Below are 24,671 nucleotides of genomic sequence, written 5' to 3'. Positions count from 1 at the left end.
GAGCACTACTTCACCCAAAGGCTTACCTGACTGAGTGACATCCTGCTCTTACACAATATGCATTTCTGTATAATAAGTATCCCGCTTCAGTGCTAGCAACTACTGCTGCAAAGTGTGCTTTCACGTAAAAAAAAAAAAAAAACACACGTTTTGGCTTTTAGACACTTATTTCTATTCAATGCATGCTTTTAAAAAAAACATTAACAAGCAAAATAATTATTGGGAAAGTCAAAAGCTTGCTAGCCAACACCTGACCCATTAGCTTTGCCAATGCTTATTATTGCTGTAACCTCACTGTAATGACTGCCATTTACATGGTATACCTTTGAATGAATACTTGTTATATCTTCTTGCAATACACCACATTAGTCCAATAGTACATGAAAAACGCAAAATTGCACGCACCCTCAAAAGGCAGTCATGGAACGAATAAAGCTACCTGCGAAACAAATTAGACAGAACACATAGCAATCACTGCACAGACATGCCATATAGTTCAGTGTCAACGTGCATGCTACCATTAAATAAAAAACACTGCACAAAAATGAACTCTCTACATACAATTAACAGCACAGATATACTGATTAGGCGGATATCTATGTACTCACACCATCATCTCATAGCAAAACAGTGCTAAATTTGTAAGAGAACCCGCGGCGGGCCGAAAGTTTTGCTCAGATGTCAGTGTTTCACAAACTGTGGGTCGCTGAGCACTGATGGGTCAATAGCAGATTTTTGGTGGGTTGTTCAAGTCCAAGCAGTAAATAAAGATGCCTTTAAATTCTGTATTCATCTTGTCACATTTAATGAGCTTCAAAGAAAGAGGTCAAATGTCAGGCTATATCTGCTCACATATTGCTGCTTATTGTCTAGGGACAGGTAGTATGAACATAACTGCTACAAGATGTCACTTTTGAAGCAAAAATGAAGCACATTTTTGTAATTCTGAACTGTGATTTAAACAAATATTTTAGTAGGACCAAAACAAATCAAGTCATTTTAATTGATGATGCACAAATGATAAATATTCACTGAAATCCAATTTCCAAACATTATCTTTAGTGTGCACTATAGACAGTAAAACTGTGCAAACGTAGTGTCATTTTATTGGCAAATGTGCGGTCTGTAAATGACAGTGCGCTACCAACACGATGTTGTCGTTACATTATAAAAATATTGCCTTGTGTCCATTAAAACTAGGTGAGTCGCGAAAGTGTCTCTTTTTAAAAATTGGGTTATGGATCTAAAGTTTGGGAAACTGTGTTAAATGAAAGATGTAAGTAACTGCGTCCTCATTCAATGTTTAATTTAACATAACTTACGGTGAGGTTGCCCAAGGATCAAATCAGCCATCCACGTAAATCAAAAGCTCAGCAAATCTGAACTACTACATCAGCGTAGCTAAGCTACACCTCGATTCTAAGGCATTAAAGGGGAGTAAGTACATAGGCTGAAAGCCACCCAAAGCTTCCTTAAAAGCATTAATAGTGAGCCACATTCTACAGTGTCCCACGCCCCCTTTACTGATCTGCTTTCCCATTGCTTTCTCCTAATGGACTTATAACTTCGGCTGAAAAACAAACAGTACCTCTAGGTAAGGGACACCAGAATGATTAACGGTGTGCACATTCTCCTGGGTTGGCTGCTTTCCTGCTGCACCGGAGACTAAACTTGGTTAGCACACTTATTTCAAAGAGGTAAAGAGTCTGAAAATGGTAATGTCAACTAAAACGTTAAGTTGAGCAAATATTTGCACCGACTTTCGATGGAGCAAGGAGGAGAAACAAAACTTTGTGTACCCATAGGGAAGTCAAACTTCCATAACTATAACATGAACTAATGTAATGATGTGTGGAATTAATCAATCTAGAGTAAAATTGCACCTACACAAGTACACATGGGAATTAACTTTGCTTATGTTGCAATTATAATTAACTGTGATTTTGTTGTGTCCTAAACTAATAAGCAGCTTCGAAATAATAAAATGCAGCATAAATGCGCTTTTGTTTACGTATTTGTGGCAGAAACCAAAGGATAAGTAAGTATATTACGCCTAAATGTTGCTTATCTGCTAGGTAACTACTAATAGGGAAAACCTTAGAAAGGGGGGAGGTAAACTGAAGGGTTAAAATTCCTAAATTAACGTTTGCGTTTGTTTCTATGATAGTTCCCATTCGGGCCTGTGAGGCCTAATAAAAGATGGCTGACTTGCTGAACTGCGAATAGAAAATGAACTGAGCATGCGCAAGCCCGACTCAGAGTTCGAATGCGAGCTGCTTGTCCCTGGAGTGAAAGCGATTCAAGGACAGAGTGGCCTGTAAGTCCAGATGGCTGCCAAAGAATTTTGCACAATGGTTATGAACGTGAGAGAGTTTGGTAGAGTTACCAACTGAGAACAGGACTAGGCCGGACATGGCCCAAAAACAATGACCCATTGAAAATCTGGCAGATGGAAGCGGAATAAATGTTGTAATGATGAGATGATGCTCATCCACCCCAAATTGTCCAATCAGAACTCTAATTTATGCTGAAAGTTACCCTTTTAGATAGATAGTTAGTGAAAAAGGTATAAAAAATGCTGATTTTAGTGAAAAAAACTCCTTTTCGATTTCCTCTCGAGATGCTGTACGTATGCTGATTTTTCCTGAGATGTAAGACTTTGAAGAATTTTCTTACTTCTTTAGAATGAGATTTGAACTTTAGGTGAGGTTATTAGTCAGGGAAGTTAGGAGAAAGAATAAATTTTGGGAACTATCTGTCTTTTGCTAAAAATACTTTTATTTCTGCAATCTAAATAAATGTCTATTTCTGAATTTTCTAAAATAAATGAAATTAACTGTTTTGAAATAAATCCTTATTTTCCTTTTAGTGTTTTTAAATAAAGAAATAAATCAAGTGAATAAATTTTAGACATGTTAAATTTGCTTTTAATAAAAATTAGATAAACGGAAAATTAAGCTGGTCTTGAGTTTTCCTACGCCTAATTTTTTACTAGCAGATCCGTCGACACAGTGGCGGCGTGTTTAAGTAAACGTTTTGTTAATGAAAACCATGGTAAACTCATTTAAACTGCAGGTGTAAATAGAATAAATATTCTGTTATAGTTTAGACATCCCGCTATGATACAGCAGCTCTCCTTTGAATCTCACCGATCCATGAAGTAAGGTGTAAGTATTTTGTGAGTAACTAGCAGTGTAATGGGCCCCACTGTTGAGTATATGTATGATTTTGTACTTCACGGAAAGGTGTCATGGTTTTAGAAATTATTTCCGGAGAACAGCTGCATCACTTTACTTAAATATCGAAATACAGTTTACATGAGAAATTCCCTCATTAAGAGCACTGGTGAAGAAGCTGCCAGAAATCAAGACATAATTAGGAAACGAAATCATTGATTCCAGCTGTCACACTGGAGTAGCTTACAGATGTGCAAACCCCAAAGCCAGCCCTCCCCTAAAAAGATGTCCTGTTGTCCCCTTGGGGGTGGGGGGTGTGTGGCACAAGATAAAGTTGTATTTGTTAAGGAACTCCTACGGAGCTCCACAAAATGCATCAATACAATAAAAAAAAATAACAATTTTAAATACAATACAAAAAAATATTTCCCTTTTTTACCTAAAATACAACAATAGATTAAAAAGTGCAGTAGAAGGGTAAATATACTTTTTGTACGGTAATGGCAACGAATAGCGAGAAATTTTAAAAAAAAACCCTAATAAAGAGCCAAAAAAGTTTTTAAAAATTGGAGTATCCTAGAACAGACCATTTCATTTGGTGGCGATAAAACAAACTTTCTGGCCTCCTGGGCTGAATGAATATTAAATTGGCACGACTGGAACAGCTGTGACCTAATAGTAGCCCGGGGCGTATATAGCTCTCTAAACATCTGTCCAGCGCCCAAAAACACTGTACAAACCCCAAGAGGTCTCCCAGACGGAAGGGGGAAATGGGATTGATTTTCAACCCAAACTGTCAATTACCGCGAGCGTCTCTCTCGGTCACTAAAGGCGTTAAATAAGGTCACAGGTGAGGTCATACCTGCGGGGAAAGCCCGATGCTCCGGTAACTTCTGTCACCCAATGTCACCGGCGACCCCTCCCGGCCCCGCGCGCGCACCCAGCTGCAATTCAAACCTCAGCGCCGCGAGATACAATTGGCTGACTCCTAAGGAAGAACACATGGGAGATCACGTGCACACACAGCAGGCGCTCCCATTTGCCACGTCGACCAATCAGTGAAGTGCTAGTGCGTAAGAAAAAAAAACGGAAATAGCCAATTGGTCGATGGAAAAAAGTTTAGGCGAGACTTGCCCCCCCAAGCGGAAACTGATTTCACAATCATGTTGGACGTGGCAGCCATTTTAAGGCAGTGTAATTCACCCGGGGAAACACTTGAGGTTAAGGGAATAGGGGTATTTTTTTGTGGTGATGTGTGTTTGCTCAGGGCAATGTATCCTAGACAGCAGAAAAGGGGTCCGTGACGCCGCGCTTATGGTATACGCTCATTGCGGAATCACAAAGCAGACCATCGCGTGAGGTTTTTTAAGTTAACATTATTAAAGAAACCAACAGTTTCTGCTGTACTCGAAAGGAACACACTATTTTCAAATTATGTTTTTATTTTTTGTTTTGTCTCCGTGGCATAATTACTTCTCACATGCATTATGAAACGCTATTCTACTTTTTTTCAGAAAAAAACACTTTCCAGCGTGAGACAGTTAGAATATCCTGAGGTTCGAGTTACTTTTGTCGATTAACTTTTTAACGGGATCGAATACAGCTCTTCGCGGCGGTCCTTTCCTGAGGGTGTCATCCTCTCCAACATGGCCTCTAAGTGGAAGCAACCCGATGTCCTTCATTTGTTTCTATGCCGCGCACAGTTGCCATGGGAATTCTAAACGCGTCTCTTTTAGTGATAAGACAGGAGCTCCGGAGCAGGAAGCCCAGAGGAGGATGAAAAGGAACCTGAGCCACTGACCCAGCGCGGGACAGCGGGCCGAACACCCCCCGCAGGATGACAAGAGGTAAACACTGCCAGGGAAAGGCCGCTGAATCACCGGCTCTTAATTTATTTATTTATTTATTTATTTAATGCGGTTTTCTATAGCGCGAACATTACCCGAAGGTGTCAGAGCTCTTTACATAAGAACCAGTTGCAATACATAAGGACTTAGGATTACACGAGTTACATAAAAGATCCAAATAGAAAAAAATTGCAAATGTACAAGTTGTAAAGTCACTCAAGGAAGAGATACAAATAGAAACAAGCATTTACAATGCAACGGTTTCGCCTTTGCAAAAGTTAGAGCTATTGGCATTGTAAATGGCAACCTTTTTATTTATGAGTTGATTTTGAAAACAGATAAATAAATGGCATTGTCATTTACAATGCCAATAGCTTAATCTCTCGCAAATGCCCCCCACACACACAGCCCTCCCCACACACACACCCACACAGAGCCCTCCCCACACACCCACACAGAGCCCTCCCCACACAGAGCCCTCCCCACACAGAGCCCCCCCACACAGAGCCCCCCCCACACAGAGCCCTCTCCACACACACCCACACAGAGCCCCCCACACAGAGCCCTCCCGACACACCCACACAGAGCCCTCCCGACACCATATACGTTTCCGCTCTCAGACCTATCATATGAAAGAACAGAAGTGAAGGTTGGCAACTCTATTGTTTTTAGTAAACTTATACAAGACTCAGCACTGTACATGCTGTGCGCACTTCTCTAAAGTGGAAAAGACACTGGCTTGATGTCTGTAAATGTACCGTGTGTTTTTATGCAGGGGGCGGTCTCTGCCAAATGCTGGTTACTTTGAGGCGAGGGGGGCACAAGGTATCTAGTGTGCAGCCAGAGTTGAGACTGCTGGGCGGGCGGCCCTTGACATGAAAATGAAAGTAAATAAGAAACTCAGGTGATCTGTTCGAGGGACGGCCCCGCTAACGCAAAATGCTACAACGGGGTAGTGGGGGCTCCACACAATCGTGCCAGAGGTCTCAACACAGACTGTTCCAGCCCACACAACCACCCCATCCCCAGGGCTTCATGTTATCCGGTGGGTGCAGGCGGGGCCCACCGGCACTCTTCTTTGGGGACGGAACTCATTGATAGCCATTAGTCTTTGACCCAACGGCGGAAAGAAAGAGGGAGAGCAAGACCGACAACAGTGGCAAAGGGAGAACACACAGATGAAAAGGAACCCAGGCGTGTCCAACCTAGGTGCAGGAAAGCTATACTGGTGGATAAACAGACATGGTGTGACATACAGACTAGACGGCCTTGGCATTTGGCAACCCCGTCATTCTGCAACAACGCCAGCAACATTCTTAGAAACATGTAGGCGCTAGGACGTATTCTTCTCCATAATAAAGCACTGCCCACCTCTGACTGAAGCTCCCTAAAGACCAGGCAATAAGTCTCAAAGACTGCACCGATCTTTCAGGTGATGGGCTGGAAATAAAGTGGGGCAGGAAATAAAGCGGCGCACGTTCGGCAAGCACTTGTGTAATTACTCAGCTCCCAGCAGAACATGACCGGTCCGAATGCGTGATTCTACACCTAAATCGAGCTCTAGATCGACCTGGTAAAGATGAAGGGCGCAGTCAGTTCTGCAGGTACACAACGGGTCAATGCAAGGTTCCCGAAGTAATTCTTGAAAAATACACGCACGTGAACGTCGCCTTGATAGACGTCTACATAAGGCAGCTGGGTGCTCTAAATAAGTTTGGCTGGAGCCGTCTCTCTTTTTGAATACTAGTTTTTCATCCCAGCTGAGAGAACTGCACAGACCACTTACCGTCACGCGCCGCTGTCCTGCGCAGTGGCGGTCTCGTCTGTACTGCGCTGCAAGTTTCATGGCAGCGTGGGAACACCGACGGAGCCCCCCCCAACTTCCCAAACACGGGGCGACACCTACCTTGAGCGGGGTCCGGGGCCCTCCGCTTCTTCGGACCGGCATTGTGGTGGCTCCCGGCGCACTGTACACAAACGAGAGGCCCGAGGCGGCGAGAGCTACCAGCGGGGACAGGCAGCCGTCCGCCGGCTCCCTTCGCTGCCCCCGGCGGCCCCTGACAGCTCCTGCCGGACAGCAACGAAGTTTCTCCTGAGCGGCCGCCTCCATCCACCATGGAAGGGGGGAGCAGCGCTAACATCGGAGCGCCCTGAAGGCAGTATCACCTGCTAGCCCCTAACGGTACTTGTAAAGCAACATATTACACCGTGATTAAAAGCCAAGAAATGCTGAGTGTTAACAGAATGCTAGCGATAGGCGTTTTCATGCAACGTTTTTCACCGGAACCCCCATTTGGGACAGTTGGTTCGTACCAACCGTAGCTTCAATCACAGAGGAGTTTAGTATGCCCCAAGGCTCGTGTGACTTGGACAGCAGGACTTTACTACTCTTTGTACAAAAATAAACCCTGCAAGGGACAGATCATAAGGGGCAATCCTGCCGACCGTGGGAATATTAGCGCTTCCGTCTTTAAAAAAAAAAAAAGTTTACATGATAGATCAGAGATTCAAATCACACTCCCCAGGCCAAGAAGCATGCGATTAAAGTATTTTTGTTTGCCTCTCACGCCATACCTGCCAGTTAATGATGACCTCGGATGCATATTTGCCAACACTTAAGAGCTTTCAGTCGGGACACGTAATTATGGGCTGACTGGTATTTAGACAGTTTCAGAGGACAACAAAAGGAAACAAGAAAAATACGACATCATTGAACGAGAATACAAATAAAACAACATGCACTGGCAAAGCCAGTAGGTCTAGCTTGCATTTTGAGTGATAACTAAATCATTAAAAAGCCTGCTACAGTGAAAGCACAAAACACAATAAATTATTACTTGCTGTATACAATGTATCAATGAGGCAGAAACCTTATTGTCTTATTCATTCAGGGTTCTGTTGGGATGGAAACTAGTCCCTCATATGTTGCAATGTAAGCATTCCATATGAGGCGGAATGATGCATAAAACCTTCAATGGCATGAGATGAAAGAATTGTAGGATCACCTCTGGGTGGAGTTAACGCCCACTACATTTTAAATCATTGCAGCACAAGTCCATATTTAAAAACAAATGGCAACATGGTGTTTATATGCAGAATGAATTGCAAATACTACCCCATATGCTGAAATTTCCTTGTAGCTAGAGTTTTCTTTACAAGGAAAATAGCCGTTTAGGACACTAACATAGATCAAACAATGTAACGAGAAGGGGTAGGCGTCCTAGCTCATAAATGGGCCTCAACTCCATGCTGCATCATTGAATCTGCAAATTAAAGGCACAGCTCACTATTGTATCATTGCAGTATGACTTTTCAAATTCTGCCAAATACACGTAGGCGAAGCATAGGGCATTTTCCAAACCATGTATTATTAAAACAAGCATTGAAAATGCAATAGGTCTCGCAATAGAAGAGTTTGACATTTTTCGTTTTGCAAATGGATGAGTGGTGTTGCGTGGATGAGTGGCGTTGCGTGGATGAGTGGCGTGTGTGAGTGGCGTTGCGTGTGTGAGTGGCGTTGCGTGTGTGAGTGGCGTTGCGTGTGTGAGTGGCGTAGCGTGTGTGAGTGGCGTAGCGTGTGTGAGTGGCGTTGCGTGTGTGAGTGGCGTTGCGTGTGTGAGTGGCGTTGCGTGGATGAGTGGGGTTGGAATGCAATAGGCCTCGCATTAGAAAAGTTGTAGTTATTGGTCTTGTAAATGACATAATTTATTTATTTTTTCGTTGTTAAAATTGCTAAATTGATGGCTTTGTCATTTACAATGCCAATAGTTATAACTTTTGCAAATGTGACACCTATAGCATTTGGAATGCAACATGTATTGTATTTACGTTACTTATATGGCAGCTCTGGTCGTTATGCTACATCCCTAGATAGTTTTATCTTTCGCAAATGTGACACCTATTGTAACACAATATGTGTTGTGAGGGTGAGTGAGGGTGAGGTGTTGAGGGTGAGGTGTTGAGGGTGAGGGGTTGAGGGTGAGTGAGGGTGAGGGTGAGTGAGGGTGAGGGGTTGAGGTTGAGGGTGAGTGAGGGTGAGGGTGAGGTGTTGAGGGTGAGTGAGGGTGAGGAGTTGAGGGTGAGGGAGGGTGAGGGTGAGTGAGTGTGAGGGGTTGAGGGTGGGTGAGGGTGAGTGAGGGTGAGGGTGAGGGGTTGAGGGTAAGTGATGGTGAGGGTGAGTGAGGATGAGGCTGAGGGGTTGAGGGTGAGTGAGGGTGAGTGAGAGTGAGGGTGAGTGAGGGGTTGAGGGTGAAGTGTTGAGGGTGAGTGAGGTTGAGGGTGAGGGGTTGAGGGTGAGTGAGGGTGAGGGGTTGAGAGTGAGTGAGGGTGACGCGGTGAGGGTGAGTGAGGGTGAGGGTGAGGGTGAGTGAGGGTGAGTGAGGGTGAGTGAGGGTGAGGGTGAGTGAGGGTGAGTGAGGGTGAGGGGGTGAGGGTGAGGGATTGAGGGTGGGTGAGGGGTTGAGGGTGAGTGAGGGGTTGAGGGTGAAAGGGTGAAGGTGAGGGTGAGTGAGGGTGAGGGGTTGAGGGTGAGTGAGGGTGAGGGTGATTGAGGGTGAGGTGTTGAGGGTGAGTGAGGGTGAGTGAGTGTGAGGGGTTGAGGGTGAGTGAGGGTGAGGGGTTGAGGGTAAGTGAGGGTGAGGGTGAGTGTGGATGAGGCTGAGGGTGAGAGGGTGAGTGAGAGTGAGGGTGAGTGAGGGGTTGAGGGTGAAGTGTTGAGGGTGAGTGAGGGTGAGGGTGAGGGGTTGTGGGTGAGTGAGGGTGAGGGGTTGAGGGTGAGTGAGGGTGAGGCGTTGAGGGTGAGTGAGGGTGAGGGTGAGTGAGGGTGAGGGTGAGTGAGGGTGAGGGTGAGTGAGGGTGAGGGTGAGTGAGGGTGAGGGTGAGTGAGGGTGAGGGTGAGTGAGGGTGAGTGAGGGTGAGTGAGTGTGAGTGAGGGTGAGTGAGGGTGAGGGGTTGAGGGTGAGTGAGGGTGAGGGATTGAGGGTGGGTGAGGGGTTGAGGGTGAGTGAGGGTGAGGGGTTGAGGGTGAAAGGGTGAAGGTGAGGGTGAGGGGTTGAGGGTGATTGAGGGTGAGGGTGATTGAGGGTGAGGTGTTGAGGTTGAGGGTGAGTGAGGGTGACTGAGTGTGAGTGAGAGTGAGGGTGAGTGAGGTGTTGAGGGTGAGGGGTTGAGGGTGAGTGAGGGTGAGGTGTTGAGGGTGAGTGAGGGTGAGGTGTTGAGGGTGAGTGAGGGTGAGGAGTTGAGGGTGAGTGAGGGTGAGTGAGTGTGAGTGGTTGAGGGTGAGTGAGGGTGAGGGTGAGTGAGGGTGAGGGGTTGAGGGTGAGTGAGGGTGAGTGAGGGTGAGGCTGAGGGGTTGAGGGTGAGTGAGAGTGAGGGTGAGTGAGGGGTTGAGGGTGAAGGGTTGAGGGTGAGTGAGGGTGAGGGTGAGGGTTTGAGGGTGAGTGAGGGTGAGGGGTTGAGGGTGAGTGAGGGTGAGGCGTTGAGGGTGAGGGTGAGTGAGGGTGAGTGAGGGTGAGGGTGAGTGAGTGTGAGTGAGGGTGAGGGTTGAGGGTGATTGAGGGTGAGGGTGATTGAGGGTGAGGGGTTGAGGGTGAGTGAGGGTGAGGGTGAGTGAGGGTGAGGGTGAGTGAGGGTGAGGGTGAGGGGTTGAGGGTGATTGAGGGTGAGGGTGATTGAGGGTGAGGGGTTGAGGGTGAGTGAGGGTGAGGGTGAGTGAGGGTGAGGGTGATTGAGGGTGAGTGAGGGTGAGGGGTTGAGGGGGAGTGAGGGTGACTGAGTGTGAGTGAGAGTGAGGGTGAGTGAGGTGTTGAGGGTGAGGGGTTGAGGGTGAGTGAGGGTGAGGGTGAGGGGTTGAGGGTGAGTGAGGGTGAGGGGTTGAGGGTGAGGGTGGGTGAGGGTGAGTGAGGGTGAGGGGTTGAGGGTGAGTGAGGGTGAGTGAGGGTGAGGGGTTGAGGGTGAGTGAGGGTGAGGGGTTGAGGGTGAGTGAGGGTGAGGGTGAGGGTGGGTGATGGTGGGTGAGGGTGAGGGGTTGAGGGTGAGTGAGGGTGAGTAAGAGTGAGGGTGAGTGAGGGGTTGAGGGTGAGTGAGGGTGAGTGAGGGTGAGTGAGGGAGAGTGAGGGTGAGTGAGGGTGAGGGGTTGAGGGTGAGGGTGAGGGGTTGAGGGTGAGGGGTTGAGGGTGAGGGGTTGAGGGTGAGGGGTTGAGGGTGAGGGGTTGAGGGTGAGTGAGGCTGAGGGGTTGAGGGTGAGTGAGGGTGAGTGAGGGAGAGTGAGGGTGAGTGAGGGTGAGGGGTTGAGGGTGAGTGAGGGTGAGGGGTTGAGGGAGGGTGAGGGTGAGGGGTTGAGGGTGAGTGAGGGTGAGGTGTTGAGGGTGAGTGAGGGTGAGGGGTTGAGGGTGAGTGAGGGTGAGTGAGAGTAAGTGTGATTGAGGGGTTGAGTGTGAGTGAAGGTGAGGGGTTGAGGGTGAGTGAGAGTGAGTGCCTTGTGTTATTTTGTATGTAATGTAAATGTGTGTGTTTTGTAATATGTGTTGTGTTATGTGTGTGTTTTGTGTCTGTTGACTCCCGTATGTAAGTGAATAATTGTAAAATGGAGGACGCAATGCGTGTCCTTGACGCTACCTACGTTAGCGTTCTAGTTTTTTTTTGTATTGTTAAATATTGTTTTTGATTGACGTTTATTTTTAGCCAATCGGAGCGCTACGTTTTTGACGTAGCGTTCCGATTTGCTTACGTCAACGGTGGAAATGCCCAGAAGATCGAGAAACTTCGGGCGCGGAAGGCGTGTGCTTGTTGGTGTGGTGTTGCTGCGTCGTTTGACAGGTAAGATATTATTTGTAAGTGTTTTGTTATCTAATTAAATGTAGTATCCATAGTATGTACAAAGTAATTAATTATTAGGAGTGTGTTTATATAGATATAGAACTTTTTTGTTAGCGATTGTAATTATTGTCATTTATTTATGTAAATTAAATTTAATTAAGTGTTTTTCTTGTTGATATATAATGTATATGTTAGCGACAACTCTAATTTAATTATTTTGTAGCTGCTGTTCGTTATTTTACGTACATGAAATGATTTTAGCACTTAGAAGGGCTATTTCGTTTCGAGTATATTTATGTATAAATAAGATGTACTGTTATTTAATGTGTATAATTTAAACTTTTTACAAACTGCTATTTTGTAATTGTATGTAATACTGTTCGTGATATTTTTAATTTAGGGTATGTAAATATTGTGTTCTAGTTGCGTAAAAGTCAATTTTAATCCTTACTGATGGGATGTTTTCCTGAAAGTTTTAGTGAGAAGCCAGTTATAAATGTTCTGGTCCTTGTTAAGTAAGCTTTGTTCCGTGTACCTTTGCATGTTTATGGTCACTGTCTATAACCAGATGTACTAACAATGTGGAAGTTCATCCATCTTGTGACTGATGATTTTTTGAACGTGTATTTGTTATATTCATTTGTCTTTGTATTAGACCGTTTATTATTGTACTTAAGTTGTTGCTTGTAGACATCTTCTTTCCCTTATTGTTTCGCATACCTTAATGAATTTTTTACATTCCTTTGCTTACTTAGAGTGGAATACTTTATTGTATTTTTTGCAGAATTGCAATTAGGCTGTGAAGGCTCGTGCTTTTGTGATTACGCACTTTGTTTGTGTTTTTGAATTACTCCGGCATGGTTTAATGGTTTATTTTCCGTTACTTTAGTAAGTGCTTTATGTTGTGAATTGGTGTCCTTTTGATGGCTTTGTCCACTTTTAACGTGTTGTATTTGCTGTGTATTCAGATGTTTCCCTATTTTTTGTGAATTTATGTTATATGTTAAAAAATGGTTTTATTTTACAATCTCTTTCAGCATTTTTGTGTACTAATTGATGCACTGTCCTTGCGTTGCATTGTTTTAATTTTTGAATAGCTCCAAGTGTGTTATCCGATTTTTATTTATTAAAATAAATGTTGCCTAACGCTATTTATGTGTGTAGTTGGAGGGTGGAGTTATATTTGGAGGGTAGAGTTGTAGGGTGGTATTGTAGTTATAGGGTGTAGTTTGAAGGTGGACTTGGAAGGTGTGAGCGTTAGTGGATGTGATGGTCCGGGGGTGTGAGGGTGTGTGAGGGTGATTGAGTGTGACCGTTTTAGTATGAGTGAGGGTGTGAGTGTGTGTGAGGATGAGGGGGTGAGGGTAAGGGGATGTGAGAGTGTGTCATGATAGGTGTTGGTGAGTGAGGCTGAGAGTGATTGTTGTGAGGGTGTGAAGGTGAGTGAGGGTGTGCGAGTTTGAATGTTGAGGGTGAGTGTTTCTGAGGGTTGAGGGTGTGTGAGGGGGTGTGAGGGGGTGTGAGGGTGAGGTGGTGATGTTGAGTGATGGTGTGTGTAAGCTGAGAGATGTGGCATAACAGAAGGATTGGTAGTGCGGGCACTGCTGCTTGGGGTATCTGCGCGATTTGTGTAAGTAAATGGAGAGGGGGGAGAGAGTTGGAAGAGAGAGTGAAAGAGGCAGAAACGTGGAGAGTAAAAGAAAGAGCGAAGGAATATGTAAACTGAGAGATGTGGCATAACAGAAGGATTGGTAGTGCGGGCACTGCTGCTTGGGGTATCTGCGAGATTTGTGTAAGTAAATGGAGAGGGGGGAGAGAGTTGGAAGAGAGAGTGAAAGAGGCAGAAACGTGGAGAGTAAAAGAAAGAGCGAAGGAATCTGTAAGCTGAGAGATGTGGCATAACAGAAGGATTGGTAGTGCGGGCACTGCTGCTTGGGGTATCTGCGCGATCTTCTTTCCCTTATTGTTTCGCATACCTTAATGAATTTTTTACATTCCTTTGCTTACTTAGAGTGGAATACTTTATTGTATTTTTTGCAGAATTGCAATTAGGCTGTGAAGGCTCGTGCTTTTGTGATTACGCACTTTGTTTGTGTTTTTGAATTACTCCAGCATGGTTTAATGATTTATTTTCCGTTACTTTAGTAAGTGCTTTATGTTGTGAATTGGTGTCATTTTGATGGCTTTGTCCACTTTTAACGTGTTGTATTTGCTGTGTATTCAGATGTTTCCCTATTTTTTGTGCATTTATGTTATATGTTAAAAAATGGTTTTATTTTACAATCTCTTTCAGCATTTTTGTGTACTAATTGATGCACTGTCCTTGCGTTGCATTGTTTTAAGTTTTGAATAGCTCCAAGTGTGTTATCCGATTTTTATTTATTAAAATAAATGTTGCCTAACGCTATTTATGTGTGTAGTTGGAGGGTGGAGTTATATTTGGAGGGTAGAGTTGTAGGGTGGTATTGTAGTTATAGGGTGTAGTTTGAAGGTGGACTTGGAAGGTGTGAGCGTTAGTGGATGTGATGGAGAGGGGGGAGAGAGTTGGAAGAGAGAGTGAAAGAGGCAGAAACGTTGAGAGGAAAAGAAAGTGCGAATCTGTAAGCTGAGAGATGTGGCATAACAGAAGGATTGGTATTGCGGGCACTGCTGCTTGGGGTATCTGCGAGATTTGTGTAAGTAAATGGAGAGGGGGAGAGAGTTGGAAGAGAGAGTGAAAGAGGCAGAAACGTGGAGAGTAAAAGAAAGAGCGAAGGAATATGTAAGCTGAGAGATGTGGCATAACAGAAGGATTGGTAGGGCGGGCACTGCTGCTTGGGGTATCTGCGCGATTTGTGTAAGTAAATGGAGAGGGGTGAGAGAGTTGGAAGAGGGAGTGAAAGAGGCAGAAACGTGGAGAGTAAAAGAAAGAGCGAAGGAATATGTAAGCTGAGAGATGTGGCATAACAGAAGGATTGGTAGTGCGGGCACTGCTGCTTGGGGTATCTGCGAGATTTGTGTAAGTAAATGGAGAGGGGGAGAGAGTTGGAAGAGAGAGTGAAAGAGGTAGAAACGTGGAGAGTAAAAGAAAGAGCGAAGGAATATGTAAGCTGAGAGATGTGGCATAACAGAAGGATTGGTAGTGCGTGCACTGCTGCTTGGGGTATCTGCGCGATTTGTGTAAGTAAATGGAGAGGGGGAGAGAGTTGGAAGAGAGAGTGAAAGAGGCAGAAACGTGGAGAGTAAAAGAAAGAGCGAAGGAATATGTAAGCTGAGAGATGTGGCATAACAGAAGGATTGGTAGTGCGGGCACTGCTGCTTGGGGTATCAGCGAGATTTGTGTAAGTAAATGGAGAGGGGGGAGAGATTTGGAAGAGAGAGTGAAAGAGGCAGAAACGTGGAGAGTAAAAGAAAGAGCAAAGGAATATGTAAACTGAGAGATGTGGCATAACAGAAGGATTGGTAGTGCGGGCACTGCTGCTTGGGGTATCTGCGCGATCTTCTTTCCCTTATTGTTTCGCATACCTTAATGAATTTTTTACATTCCTTTGCTTACTTAGAGTGGAATACTTTATTGTATTTTTTGCAGAATTGCAATTAGGCTGTGAAGGCTCGTGCTTTTGTGATTACGCACTTTGTTTGTGTTTTTGAATTACTCCAGCATGGTTTAATGATTTATTTTCCGTTACTTTAGTAAGTGCTTTATGTTGTGAATTGGTGTCATTTTGATGGCTTTGTCCACTTTTAACGTGTTGTATTTGCTGTGTATTCAGATGTTTCCCTATTTTTTGTGCATTTATGTTATATGTTAAAAAATGGTTTTATTTTACAATCTCTTTCAGCATTTTTGTGTACTAATTGATGCACTGTCCTTGCGTTGCATTGTTTTAAGTTTTGAATAGCTCCAAGTGTGTTATCCGATTTTTATTTATTAAAATAAATGTTGCCTAACGCTATTTATGTGTGTAGTTGGAGGGTGGAGTTATATTTGGAGGGTAGAGTTGTAGGGTGGTATTGTAGTTATAGGGTGTAGTTTGAAGGTGGACTTGGAAGGTGTGAGCGTTAGTGGATGTGATGGAGAGGGGGGAGAGAGTTGGAAGAGAGAGTGAAAGAGGCAGAAACGTTGAGAGGAAAAGAAAGTGCGAATCTGTAAGCTGAGAGATGTGGCATAACAGAAGGATTGGTATTGCGGGCACTGCTGCTTGGGGTATCTGCGAGATTTGTGTAAGTAAATGGAGAGGGGGAGAGAGTTGGAAGAGAGAGTGAAAGAGGCAGAAACGTGGAGAGTAAAAGAAAGAGCGAAGGAATATGTAAGCTGAGAGATGTGGCATAACAGAAGGATTGGTAGGGCGGGCACTGCTGCTTGGGGTATCTGCGCGATTTGTGTAAGTAAATGGAGAGGGGTGAGAGAGTTGGAAGAGGGAGTGAAAGAGGCAGAAACGTGGAGAGTAAAAGAAAGAGCGAAGGAATATGTAAGCTGAGAGATGTGGCATAACAGAAGGATTGGTAGTGCGGGCACTGCTGCTTGGGGTATCTGCGAGATTTGTGTAAGTAAATGGAGAGGGGGAGAGAGTTGGAAGAGAGAGTGAAAGAGGTAGAAACGTGGAGAGTAAAAGAAAGAGCGAAGGAATATGTAAGCTGAGAGATGTGGCATAACAGAAGGATTGGTAGTGCATGCACTGCTGCTTGGGGTATCTGCGCGATTTGTGTAAGTAAATGGAGAGGGGGAGAGAGTTGGAAGAGAGAGTGAAAGAGGCAGAAACGTGGAGAGTAAAAGAAAGAGCGAAGGAATATGTAAGCTGAGAGATGTGGCATAACAGAAGGATTGGTAGTGCGGGCACTGCTGCTTGGGGTATCAGCGAGATTTGTGTAAGTAAATGGAGAGGGGGGAGAGATTTGGAAGAGAGAGTGAAAGAGGCAGAAACGTGGAGAGTAAAAGAAAGAGCAAAGGAATATGTAAACTGAGAGATGTGGCACAACAGAAGGATTGGTAGTGCGGGCACTGCTGCTTGGGGTATCTGCGCGATCTTCTTTCCCTTATTGTTTCGCATACCTTAATGAATTTTTTACATTCCTTTGCTTACTTAGAGTGGAATACTTTATTGTATTTTTTGCAGAATTGCAATTAGGCTGTGAAGGCTCGTGCTTTTGTGATTACGCACTTTGTTTGTGTTTTTGAATTACTCCAGCATTGTTTAATGGTTTATTTTCCGTTACTTTAGTAAGTGCTTTATGTTGTTAATTGGTGTCCTTTTGATGGCTTTGTCCACTTTTAACGTGTTGTATTTGCTGTGTATTCAGATGTTTCCCTATTTTTTGTGCATTTATGTTATATGTTAAAAAATGGTTTTATTTTGCAATCTCTTTCAGCATTTTTGTGTACTAATTGATGCACTGTCCTTGCGTTGCATTGTTTTAAGTTTTGAATAGCTCCAAGTGTGTTATCCGATTTTTATTTATTAAAATAAATGTTGCCTAACGCTATTTATGTGTGTAGTTTGAGGGTGGAGTTATATTTGGAGGGTAGAGTTGTAGGGTGGTATTGTAGTTATAGGGTGTAGTTTGAAGGTGGACTTGGAAGGTGTGAGCGTTAGTGGATGTGATGGAGAGGGGGGAGAGAGTTGGAAGAGAGAGTGAAAGAGGCAGAAACGTTGAGAGGAAAAGAAAGTGCGAATCTGTAAGCTGAGAGATGTGGCATAACAGAAGGATTGGTAGTGCGGGCACTGCTGCTTGGGGTATCTGCGAGATTTGTGTAAGTAAATGGAGAGGGGGGAGAGAGTTGGAAGAGAGAGTGAAAGAGGCAGAAACGTGGAGAGTAAAAGAAAGAGCGAAGGAATCTGTAAGCTGAGAGATGTGGCATAACAGAAGGATTGGTAGTGCGGGCACTGCTGCTTGGGGTATCTGCGCGATTTCTGTAAGTAAATGGAGAGAGGCAATAGGCTCGCAAAAGACCCCTGACATTGAGGCTTGCTATTTGAACTTCCAATAAAGTCAGTCATGGGAGTTAAATGGATAAGCAAGCGGGACTTCTGAGAATAAAACTGGCAACACTCGAACCCATTGAAGGGAGTCTGATCGAACTAGTAGGCAAAGATCTTTCAGACAGACTGTATAGAGTGAAGGAATAAAGATTCAGTTAACATAGTTCAAAAGAAATAGCACACAACAAGAAAAATGTCTAACTATTCTATTGCGAGACCTATCGCATTTCCATTTGTGTAAGTAAATGGAGAGGGAAATTGTAAAACATACGGAGAGCATTGCTGTGGGGAGGGGGTGTAGGAGAAATGCACAAGGCGGGCAGGGGAGGGGGTGGAGCGGGGAGAGCGGCATGTGGATTGTAAAACAGACGGAGGGCATTGCTGTGGGGAGGGGGTGTAGGAGAAATGCACAAGGCGGGCAGGGGAGGGGGCGGAGCGGGGAGAGCGGCATGTGGGTGTGAAGAAGCCGGGGCCTTTGAAGTGAAGCTAAGCTTCACTTCAAAAGGTGTCGGAGGAATGCGGGTGAGGGAACAGATGGCGATTGCGGCTGTGCACGCGCTTTTAAGCTCAATGCACATGCGCATTGAGCTTAAAAGTCACGGGCACTGCAAGGAATCGCCACGATTCCTTGCTTCTTAGTTAAAGGTTGTTTAAGCCGCAATAGGCTCGCAAGCTCGATGCGCATGCGCATCGACAGGCGAGACCTAAAAATGAACAGCGCAATCTATCTCGACAGCGCACCCCGCAGCATTTGCTCACTGGACAATTTTCTGTTACAAAAGCGAGAGAGACAGGATGGCACAGGAGAGTCAGTGAGTGAGTGCTGGGTGTGGAGAGGAGACACAGTAGGATGGCGTGCGAGATTAAAGAGGAGGAAGATAGAAGTGAGGGAGTGAGTGCACGAGAGAGAAAGCACAGGCAAAGAAGCAGGTGCGTGAGAAAGGTAGGAGTGCACAAGGAAGAATGAGACAAAATAGACTTCTTAAAGGGAGGCAGGATCTAGAGAGAGAGCGAGAGGACACACCCATGTCATAGGAATGTAGGGAAGGGGAGCAGGGTTTTAGAGAGAGAGAGAAGACACAGAGGTGACATGGGGATACTAAAGAGCAGGCAGCTGAAGGAGAACGGAGGATGAATGGGTGAGTGAGGTGAGGGAGACAGAAGGAGAATAGCGCAGAGACCCAGACCATGCCCCTGTCTTTGTGCCGGTGAAGGAATGTCACATCCCTCGGGTGACACCGCTGTGTGAACAGGTGCCCCTCGTGCCTCTGGGGTCTCTCACGCCACCAGGCAAGAAGAGCTGTGTGTATGTGCATATGCACGTGGGTCATCTCGGGCAGAGGCAGGGTATCCAGCGATGAATAGAAGTGATTAAATTAAGCGCACAGAAGCGGATGATTCCCGGCACCGTCTTTGGTGTAACCTGATTACAGCAAACGGAGACAGAGTATCTATTGGCGAAAATTAATATGGTTAAATATATAGCGCATTGGGGCTTTGATCCAATTGCTTTAATGTAATCTAACCTCACAGAAGCTGGCTTTTCAAGGCGCTTCGAAGAATGTGATCTTATGGAGCGCCAGATTTCGAAGGTTAAAAGCAGTGAAAATCATGCAAGGTAATATCGCATACAGAGGTGAAGGCTTTCAGGCACTGAACTGAAGGTTATCACATAGCGCATAGCGGCCAGTACTGTGAGGCACTGAAAGGGAGCTAATCTTAGATAGCCTCACGGACAGCGGGAGGGGGGGGTGGTATGGTGCAGCTGATAGCGGGAGCTGGCATGGGAGGCGAGGCCGCAGTCTAAACAAACCCTGGAGGAGCCCGTAGGCCTCACGGACAGCGGGAGGGGGGGGGGGGGTGGTAGCCTCACGGACAGCGGGAGGGTGGGGTAACGTCACGGACAGGCTCCTGCGCGTTTAGTGAAGCTGGCCACATTATTCCATGCTTCTATTTAGAGGAATATATACAGGGGTTACCTACAGGACGCAGCACTCCAGCAAAGCCACTTACGAGCACATGTGGAATGAAATCAGTTACCACATACAGAGACAACAGGAAGCAAAGAGCAGGCAGACAAGGAGGGAGGGGGCGGGAACGGGGCACAGGACAGCGAGGGGGGGGAGGGGGCGGGAACGGGGCACAGGACAGCGAGGGGGGGGGAGGGCGGGAACGGGGCACAGGACAGCGAGGGGGGGAGGGCGGGAACGGGGCACAGGACAGCGAGGGGGGGGAGGGCGGGAACGGGGCACAGGACAGCGAGGGGGGGGAGGGCGGGAACGGGGCACAGGACAGCGAGTGGGGGCGGGAACAGCACACGGTCAAAAACAAGCACTCACCCACCTGGACTTCCTCCAACGTCGGTCGGCCGCAGAATGAGAGCAACATGGCGCCGAAAAAAACAAAAACAACTCCGCCCACCGCCGCATGACTCCACAGAGGGAACGCCCAGGGAAAAAATCGAGGGAACGTCCACGAATCTGGTCCGTGAATGACGGACAGATCTCTGTTCCAATGGCTAGCCTCCATTTATGGAGCTAGCCAATGGGACAGGGGGGGCGTATTCCATTTTCCTTACTGAAATCAAGAGATTTCTCTGGAGGCGGAGCTAAGAGCTCCGCCCTCCAGCGAAACCTAAAAATTGCAAATGTACAAGTTGTAAAGTCACTCAAGGAAGAGATACAAATGGATAAACTCTAAGAATCACATAGGAATGGTAGTGAGTACAAAGATCTACTACATATACTAGTGTTTAGAATTATCTCTGTATACATAAATATATATACAAATAGTAGGTTTTCTCAGGATTCCATTTTGCCAGTGATTCGGCTTGGACAAGTATATATCACATCACTGCAGTCTGGATGGTGGGATTTGTGACAAATACTTATGAGAAGAGCAAGCCTACAAGTCCCAGAATGTATTTTTGTTCGCTTCTAATTGACTTATTAAAGCTGTCATCCAGGAATTTGGGTAACCTGAATTTCGTTATTGAAATAAAGTTGGTGTATATATTTGCCTAATTTATAATTCAGTGATTTAGCGTTTGAAGTCGCAATTATATGTACGTATGCGTTTTCTGTGGCTCTTATTTTTGCCTAGCTACCACACTTTATATTTTATGGGGATATTACCCCTGCATCTCTCGTTCTCGTCCCAGCCATTACAAAGTGAGACATTGTCACCTAACGACAGAGACAAAGAATAGGAGAATAATCGAAGGCTAGTCCCACCTGTAGCATCCTACCCAGTCCAGTTGCATTCAAAGTGAGGCCGGTGTCAGCCAGCAAGCAGGATACTTGTGCAAGGGCTTTGTCATGTTCTTTTCGAGTATCTCCAAATATATCATCACTATAATTAAACGCCTGTGTGACAGGTTGTATTATGCGGCGAATGACATCCTGAAAAAGCTCTGCAACTGATGACACCCCAAAACGTAATCTTTTATATCTAAACAAACCAACATGGATTGAGAAGGTGGTAATGTTCCTGCTGTTTTCCTTTAGTTCGAGTTGATGTTACCCCTTGTTCAGATCAAGATGAGAAAAGACTTTGGCACCATTCAGCTGTGTAATCGTGTCTGCAATGTGCGAACCTGGATGTCTTTCGCTCTCAATTGCCTTGTTAGATAGACGTGTTGTGTTTCTATCTAGGACCCTAATTCGATATTCCCGATTTATGCCCTTGTATGGCTATAATAAATAATATCCTTATAAAGGCATAAGAATCATATCCATATTTAGTAATAGCCCATGCAGTCCAAATACAGCAAGGCTACTCCCCTAGACTCCTAGAAAGTACAACGGGTTCTTTAAACAAACCAAACCTCCAGCAACCTGGGAATCCCCCATGCTTTTGTTTTGATTTGTCCTAGAACTCCTGCGAGCACTGAAAGAACGGCCAGTTCTTAGTGACATCGTTTATTGACGTCTTATGTCCAACCTTACGTCAAACCCGGCACCTTTCAGGTATAAATATACCAACGTTGCCTTAAGCAAACACACGGAGGTTTGGAGCAGAGCGGCTATCTACTTGCCCGAGAGCCCAGCTGATGCGAGAGCCCACGGACGCCGCCCCTCCCTTTTAACGCACTGAGAAAGACGCTGTCTTTTTCTCCAGCCGAGAAAATCCAGCGTGTTTCCGGTGTTTCCAGCCGCCCTTGCGGGTTGCTGGGATATTGAGTCCTGAGAGAGAGATATCAGACCTTCTACATTCTATTACCAAGGTACGGAGCTGACTAAACCCTTAAGAGAATTCTTGATTCAGATTCCTTGGCAAACCCAACTTAACTTAAACTGCAACTTACTTACTCCTTCCCACGTATTAGGCTTAGGTCAGGTACACCGGGGTAGGCGTAGATTAGAAGCACCAGTTGAGTACGTTAGTCAATGTTTTTATGTATGTATATATTTTATCCATTTTAAAGTATCATATGGCTAAGAAACCATATCAAGGCTTTTACAGTATTATTTCATAATACTCCTTTTACTGTACGCACTTTACTTCATGATAAGTATTGCAATTGTGGCAATTCATTTCTCTTGCATGAGAAAGAAGACTGCTCAATAAATAACACCTTTTATTGAAAACGCCCCTCTCTCTATTTCTCTGCACTCTGGTGAAACTAAGTATGCACGATTGACTGAGTGAAATAACTGTCTATTGTTTTCACACGACTCTAGAGATACACTCTTTATTCTGAGGGAGCAAAGTTGTCATGTTTATGGTTGTCAGAAGCTAATCCCTTCTTGTCAATCCAGGGAAGTTAAACTCCTCCTTGTTTACTCGAGAAAGTTTCTAGTGACCTCTGAGCTAGCTGGCAAAACTAATTAAGTCTAATATCAGTCAGTAGAGACCTAGTCGACCTCAGTCCTATGTCTACACTGCTGTTTATATTATTCCAATGCGCAGAGCCTATTGGGAATATAGTCAGTCAAGTCAAATGATCTTTATTCGGATTGTAAAACATCCATAAAAGTACACATAAAAACCAACAGAAAAAGAACACATGTTACATTTGGTTACAAGTTCATAGCAATACATCATTTTCCATGTGCAAAGGTGCAATCGTTAGTGCAAAATGTGCAATGTGCAATAAGCAAGGTGCAAATTGTGCATAGTGCCAGTTTCTCAGTCTGTTAGCATGGAGGCACGGGACCGAACTGCTGCTTTAAAAAAGCAGCTCATTCTAAAGATGACCTCGTCCGTTTTCAACAGCGACAGATCTTTAAAAGCTAATTTAAAATCCGTCAAAGCATGTTTTCTGCAGTGCGGCATTATAAAGTGCAAAGTAAGCATTCTGTAAAATCCGCAAAAAAAGATAAAATGAAGCAAATTTTGTTTGCCACCTATATTACAGGGGCAATTTAATTTTTCCACATTTTTGTTAAAACCTAGGGGAAAGCTGAGTAAGTTTATAATGCTTCCATCCCTAAACCGGAATAACAGGCTCCTGTTCCACCTGCCAAGCTTTAAACGGAGATAGCCCTGGGGCAAAGTAGATGGTTTGTCGATTTGCTCCATAAGGGAAGTGTATCTAACTGTGGTCGGCTTGGCCTGGTCACGCATTAACCCTCTCCTTACGGTAGCGATCGTAAAGGGCCTTTTTTAATACATTCTTATGTGTATGGTTAATCGTTTGCGGTGATGTAAAAAGGTGACCCAGCCCCACACTTGATAAGTTACTATCCACAGCCTTAAACCAAGGTATAAGTTTAGCCCTTTCACAGTTTAAGCAGTCAGTGATGATGTCACGTGACAGGGAGGCAGCAGGGTTACACCAGATTTTTGTCCAAAATAGTGGGGGTCGAGATCTTATAAAATCGTCATTGTAGTGGAGGTTAAGTTCTCTATGACAGATATGGGTTGGTGCACTAATTACCCCCCCCCCCCCCCCAGGATCTTCCGACAAAATCTATTTTCTTCAGACTGTAGTTGGGTACAGTTGGAGTAACCCCATACCTCGGCGCCGTAGGTGCCAACCGGAAGACATTGTGTTCTGTAGATTTGTAGCAGTGACATAATCACGTCTGCCTGATGAGGTTGGCGAAGGGAAACTAAAGAATTTATAGCCTTACTCATTTTGTTCCTTCCTTGCGCTACATGTGGTTGCCAGGAGCCGGTATTTGAAAATAGCAACCCCAAGTAGGGGAAAGTGCATGTGCTTTTTTTATAGCTTTTAGGCCCGCAGGACATTATAAAAGATTTTCTAAAATTGGTACATAGTCCCAAGTCTGCCATGTATTTAACAAAACCCGAAATTAAAATTCGCAGACCATTGGGTGTGCGGCCCATAAGGACCGCATCGTTTGCATAAAGAAGTGCAGGGACAGGTTTACCTTGGACTTGCGGAACATCATTAGTTATTTTAGCCAAGGAAACACTCAAATCATTTATGTACAGAATAAAAAGCAGGGGGGCCAGGACACAACCCTGTCTGACCCCCCTGCCAATTAAAATATCATTGGAAACTTCACCATCATTGTTAATGCGGACTCGGGCTTTCAGGTTGCTATGAAGATGTGCCAAAAAATAAACTAAAGTTTCATCTAGACCATAGTTCAGCAAGACAGACCATAAGCGGGAGCGATTAACAAAGTCAAAAGCAGAACTTAAATCCATGAAACCAAAATATAGGGGGGATTTTTGGGCGATCGTGTATTTGGCCATGAGTAGGTTTAAGTTCAAACACTGCTCCACCGTGCCAACTTTACTTCTAAAGCCTAGCTGGCAGGGGTGTAAGATGGAGTTTTCTTCCGCCCAAGTACTGATTCTGCTAAAAAGGACCCTACCTAAGACTTTTAATGTATTGTCGATTAGGGATATAGGGCGATAGCACCCGGGGTCGAGTCTGTCGCCTTTTTTAAATATAG

General features: G+C 44.9%; 2 protein-coding genes across 12 annotated transcripts in view; one reads left to right on the top strand and one right to left on the bottom strand.

Annotated features, from left to right (window-relative positions):
- Positions 1–24,671, bottom strand: part of NUMA1 (nuclear mitotic apparatus protein 1) — an 832,005-nt gene that overhangs the window by 766,973 nt on the left and 40,361 nt on the right. For 4 of the 11 annotated variants that reach the window (XM_078658629.1, XM_078658635.1, XM_078658638.1 and 1 more), the window contains exon 1: positions 4,039–4,149. The exons of 5 other annotated variants lie outside the window; for them this stretch is intronic. The gene's annotated coding sequence lies outside the window, so the exon portion shown is untranslated. Of the gene's footprint in view, positions 1–4,038; positions 4,161–24,671 lie in introns of those variants that run through there. 2 more of the 11 variants (XM_078658632.1, XM_078658633.1) reach the window with 2 other exon arrangements.
- Positions 4,371–24,671, top strand: part of LRRC51 (leucine rich repeat containing 51) — a 106,429-nt gene continuing 86,128 nt past the window's right edge. The window contains exon 1 of the mRNA XM_078658640.1: positions 4,371–5,023. The gene's annotated coding sequence lies outside the window, so the exon portion shown is untranslated. The remainder of the gene's footprint in view (positions 5,024–24,671) is intronic.

Source organism: Lissotriton helveticus, chromosome 8 (genome assembly GCF_964261635.1).
Source record: "Lissotriton helveticus chromosome 8, aLisHel1.1, whole genome shotgun sequence".
Lineage (NCBI taxonomy): Eukaryota > Metazoa > Chordata > Amphibia > Caudata > Salamandridae > Lissotriton > Lissotriton helveticus.
The sequence above is the reverse complement of the archived record's forward strand: the minus strand, read 5'-3'. Positions and strand labels throughout refer to the sequence as shown.